This window comes from Lolium rigidum, chromosome 7 (genome assembly GCF_022539505.1).
Source record: "Lolium rigidum isolate FL_2022 chromosome 7, APGP_CSIRO_Lrig_0.1, whole genome shotgun sequence".
Lineage (NCBI taxonomy): Eukaryota > Viridiplantae > Streptophyta > Magnoliopsida > Poales > Poaceae > Lolium > Lolium rigidum.
The window spans coordinates 26,964,494-26,970,493 of NC_061514.1; positions in this window are offsets into that span (position 1 = coordinate 26,964,494).

Below are 6,000 nucleotides of genomic sequence, written 5' to 3' on the forward strand. Positions count from 1 at the left end.
TTCGTTGGGTTGGTTTCCCATATGTTTTATGCATGGGCCACATGTACGCTATGCAAGGTCCATGCATGCCCAGTGGTATTTTTCCCGCCACAAGTTCCATCGGTTACATGCGTGCCCAAACTTTTGCTTATGAACTCTAATAGGGCCAGCTCCGACAGTGTTGGATGGATCTCGGGAAGAGATGACTTTCAAAAGTGCATGCAATATGAGTGTACGCCCTCCGGCAGCATCTACCATCCCTCCCAAACTTTCGGAGATGGTGTTTTCCCACCAAAACTTTGGGATGTTTTTATACTTCGAGACTAATTTGCGTCCTGGCTTGGTTTCTCGCAGTCCTCTGCATCGGATACATCACATGTATTTCATGCATGGGTGATGCATGCCAAAATCTAGCTTTCCCGCCAAAAGTTGCACCAGCCCACCCGCATGCCCTAACTTTTGCATACCGACTCCTTGTAGAGCAATTATGGCGGTGCTGGAAAGCTCTCACAAAGCAAGGTATTATAAGGGTGCATGCAATATGAGTCTATATGCGTACCAGTGACTTATAGCACACATGTAATTATAGTCATGAAATGCCATTCCGTCAAGGAAGATCTAGGAAAACTAGGGTGCCTTATGGCGTCAAGTAGCTTTGGTTTTGATGGCCTTTACTTTTCATTGCCACAACCCACCCGCCTCCACTAGGATTTATACGCGGTCAAATACCTACTTCCATCATCACGTCCTTCCCACCTTCACCGGCCTAAATGCATCCCAAGCCGCCAGCATATCTTCTTTGTTGTTGCGACATGTCTATCTCCACCATTCTAACCGTCTCCCCAACACCTATTGGTGTTGTTGCCTCGCCACCGCCGGCCCTATCCATCCATCTAGGCTTGAATGTCATTGATCTTCTCCCAACAATGTGTCACCCTAGATCCGAAACCCTGAGTTTTAGGACATTGTTCCCATCATGGTAGTTCTCTGAGTCCAATATTTTTTGTCATTGTTGGTTTCCCGCCTATTTTATGCATAGGCCGCAACACACGTACTCTCTGCATGATCCATGCAAGCCCAACTTCATGTTTCGCGCCAAAAGTTGCATTGTGTGCCCTATCTTTCCCATATGATTTCCGATATGGCTAGTTCCCGTGGCGTTGGTAAGCTCTCATTAAGCTATGGCTTTCAAAGGTGCATGCATGCCAACAATTTATAGTGCACATGGAATTATAGGCATGAATGCCACTCTGACCGAGGAATAGATTTAGGGAAGCTATGGTTACGGGGGAAGCTAGAGTTTCCATCGGTCGTACATGAAATAATGGTATTCGAACATGGATGCAATGCGGTCCCATGTGCATAGCGATGATTAGAATGAACATAAGAGGGTGATCATGAATGCCATGTGTGTTCATGGGCATTGGGAACAAGGGCTACCAAAGGAAGGTGACACAAAAATAATATGATGTCACGCTTCCCGGGACACCGTTAATACCGAAGGAAGAAATTTAACTCCATCTGCTCCGCTGGGGGGGGGGGGCAAAACAACGAATGCATTTTGTTTACATGATCATTAGGATTATGTTTAGAAAATTAAACTATTAATAGTTAAGCTAGCTAAGATAATTTCCATCAGTCCCCCTAAAGGCCACCCAAACGACTTTGGAGGGTGCCAAACACAAAATATTTATCACCCCCTTCCCCCAAAGCCCATTTTCATTCGGCACATGCCGTTTTTCCTTGCCCGACGCCCCCAAGCCGGGGCTCGGGTGGAGCTGAGAAGCTGGTGGTCCAACGGTATTGGCGAGACAAGGGAAAATACTCCCTCCGCAATTTCTTTTTCCCACATTTCCCCCACTACCCCCATTTCCACGCACCGTCTCGCCCCTCCCGCCATTTTCCTTCTCGCATTCGCTCGCCTCCTCACCGCGTAAACCATACAAGATGCCATTGAAGAAATCTGTCGGCCCTCTTTCCAACGACGCGCCACTGAAGAAGATGATGCATCCAAAGCAACGTTCGCTCGACGTTAGCTACGCCTACTGGAAGATAGGCTTTGCTTGCTGGGTTCTGGTCTCGAGCAACCGACGGGTGAAGGATATCAAGGACTAGGTGTCGATGAAGAAGATCTTGTAGGGGTTGCACCATTGCCACACGGTGTCTATTACTGCTCTGGTATTTGGGGAGCCAAGGCGGCTTCTCATTGCCGTCAAGAAATTCACTGGCGACCAGGGCGCTTGAAATCACACAACAAAGATTCAGAATCCATTATTATTACAATTGGGATACAATGTGGGTATATACCATCGGTGTAAAGAAGAAAGTCGAATACAATACTTTTGAAGTGACACTTGCTTCACAAAGAGGACAATACCACATGAAGACTATGAACTTATAGTCAGATTATGGGTATATAATGTTGGTTTGGTGGTGAGGATGGGGCGGAAATCATTCCTCTTATGCATGCTTCATAATATGGGTATGTAAATGTGGTTTAAATAGGAAAAGTCAACACACAACTTTAAATTAGCACTACTATCTCGAAGAAGATTCTAGAAGATTGGCGGCGTGACACCCGGCGTTTCACGCGCCGCGTCTCCGCGTCGCTTCCTCGCACATCATGTTCACTCCATGGAGATCATGTTCCGGGGCTTTTCCCGCCCAAATTTCCGTACCGGCGACCTCTCCCGCCCATATTAGCGCAACGCCAACTTTTCCCGCCCAAATTTCGGCAACTGCGTAGTCTTCCCGCCCAACTTTTGTATCCCATGATTTCATGTGTCGGTACACCTTAATTTGGTGAGGCCGTAGCCATCACGTACGAGCTCCGAATTGGGCGTGTGACCAGGCGTCAGAACCGTCTCGAGAAATTGGACTTTCGCCCGAGCTTATAGTCTGATTATGGGTATATAATGTTGGTTTGGTGGCGAGGACGGGGCGGAAATCATTCCCCTTATGCATGCTTCATAACATGGGTATGTGATTGTGGTTTAAATAGGAAAAGTCAACACACAACTTTAAATTGGCACTTGCTTCACAAAACCGACTATCTCGAAGAAGATTCTAGACTATCCCATGAGGCGGTGTGGTGTAGAAGCGGCATATGAAGGCGTGGAGGCACGGCGGTGCGGCGCCAGGACGCTTCGCTTTGCGATGGTTTGACGCACCTGATGGAGGCAGGGGTGGGACCCGATCTAGGCTTGACCTGACTTGGATAAAAAAACAAGAATATTCCACATGAATATTAAAGACTTAATGTGCAAAACGACCATTTCAACGCCACCGGGCCACCTTTTTAAGAACTTTGCCTGTTTTAGGGGGGTATATTTATATGACCAGTTTGAACACAATCGGGGTGGAAGTCACATAGAATCACCACATTTGATTAAAAGCTATGGGTCGACATCCTTGGGCATACCGAACAAAAGGAGCTTGAAATCACAGGACATGGAGTCATAAACCATTATTATTTCCAATTGGGCCATAATATGGGCATATTAGGGTGGTGTAAAGAAGAAAGTCAAACACACTACTTTCAAAGTGACACTTGCTTCACAAAGAGGACAATACCACATGAAGATTGTGAACTTATAGTCCGATTATGGTCATATGAGGTTGGTTTGGTGGCGAAGTGAAATCGCGCGAGGAAGGTTAGAAATCGTTCCCCTTGGGCATGTGTCCTAATATGGGTATGAACATGAACAACTGCAAAAGATGCTAAGTTATTACAAAAGATGGATTGGTGGAGAAGTAGGAGTTTGTGGGGGGGGGGATAGATAGAGAGAGAAAGCAAGGAGAGAGTCACCTCCACCCCCACGCCATAGGGGACACATGCAATCACGAGTAAAGATCGAAAATATCCCCCCTCAGGCATGCGTCCTAATATGGCTATGTAAGGGTGGTTGAAATAGGAAAATTCGACCACTACACAACTTTGAAGAGGCTCTCACTTCACAAAACGGACTATCCCGCAGAAGATTGGAGACTTATAGTGAAAATTCCCACTTCGCCACCAACCCAACTTCTGTAACAACTTGTCCTCTTTTGTAGTTGTTCATGTACATATACCCTATTATGACATATAAATAGTAAATTCACATGGAATGACCACTTTTTGATGGAAACCTAGGGACAGATGCCACAAGCCCCAACGAACAAGGGGCACATGAAATCATGTCAGGACATGTCCGTATCGGCCCCGTTGGTCATGTCTCATAATATGGGTGTGCAGAACTGGTTTAAATACGAAAAGTCATTACACAACTTTGATTTGGCACTCGCTTCACAAAACCGACTACCCACAAAAGATTCTAGACTTATAGCGCAAAACTACCAATTCGAGACCACCGACCCTACTCTTGTAAAAACATGGCCTCCTTTTAGTTTGGTCTTGTTCCTATGACCTATTATAACATAAAAATAGTAAAGTGACATGAAATCACTACTTTTAAGGAAAAATATGTGGTCTAGACATCAAGGGGTCTCTACCCAACAGAGGGATAGAGGGTCACATGAATGGTATATATTTTTAGAAATTATGCATGGTACTTTAATAAATTTATGCATAAGTAGATAAAATCTATTTTTATCTTTTTGTTTGATAAGATTTATCCTCACAATGATAAACCTGTTATGTACCAATGTTAATGATTTTTATTTCATGTGTATCATTCGTCATAATAACATTTCTATGTCATGTACTCCCTCTTAGTCACTAGTCACGTGCTCCACTCGCCTGTCTTTCTTTCCCTTTTCATAAAATTTACCATCTTTGACACGTCTCTCTCCGACGGAACCTTCCACCCTTCACTACTATCTCGACAGGAAGTCTCCCATTGTCGATGTGGCCTCTCGTCACCTCAGACAATCTTACCCTCCCACCGGTCACCGATTCACCACGGGCGACCTCCAAACCTATCATCCTATCGTTAGCCTTTGGTGTTGTTATAGGTCCTTAGTGGATCTCATAGAATATAGCATTTCAGCTCGAGGGTTTCTCAAGGCATCGACTCGAGTCATGGCTCCTTGGTTTACGCAAGACTCGACATTGCCTTTCTGTCGGCGACATGGTCATCACGCCGACACACGTCGCGCAATCTTGACTCCGCAGATCCTCTCCACCTGCACGCTACGATTTCACCTGTTAAGATTTTCGCGCCTACCCGTGTTATCCCGGGACTTGTTGCGCCTCGATGGATTTTTGTTCCGTGGACCCTTTTGTGGATTTTTTTTTTAATATTGTAAGTTATACCTAAGTGAAAGTGTGATGGTGGACCCTTTTGTGGATTTTTTTAATATATATGACACGAGGGTGCAAGTTTGTGAAATCAAACACATATGATAATGGGATGCTACTACATGCATTCACATGCATAAGTGATTGGAAAGTCCATATGCACACAAACTCGTGGAGCAAGACATAACCAAAACGTACGGATTTTCAGAACAAAATATTTGTATGCCATGATTTTTGGCTGAGGGGAAACACAAATTTCATGAGCCGTTGGATTGGAACGAAATGAATGGACGAGATGGAGTTGGAGGGCAGATGCCGCGGATTGATGACCTGGCGGCGAATCTGCGTCCGCGCAACCAAAATTTGGGTCAGAGAGGCGCTAAAATTTGAGTCAAAGAGGCGTGAGATGAATTTTTGGTCACGGACCAAACCAAGCGACCAAGTCCCCATATACTGTTGTACTCCCATCGTGCCATACACCAGAGTGACCCAACCCCACCCAACGCCGATTCCTCCCCCACCCACCCATTTCCCCAACCTCTGTCGCCGGCCAACTCCGGCCACTCCCTTGCCCGCCGGCCACCGCCCCAGAACCCCCTCCTTCCCCTCTCTCTACTCCACCGACAAGAACCACCAAATCGAACCCTAGCTCGGTATCCCGGCTGACGGCGGCGCCCAGAAGCGGGTGGCGGGCACCCGGATCGACGAACATCATCACCCTGCGGTGCAAATGCGCCGGCTAGCAAGCCCGGCCTTCACTGGCGCCGGCGACCTCAGTGCCG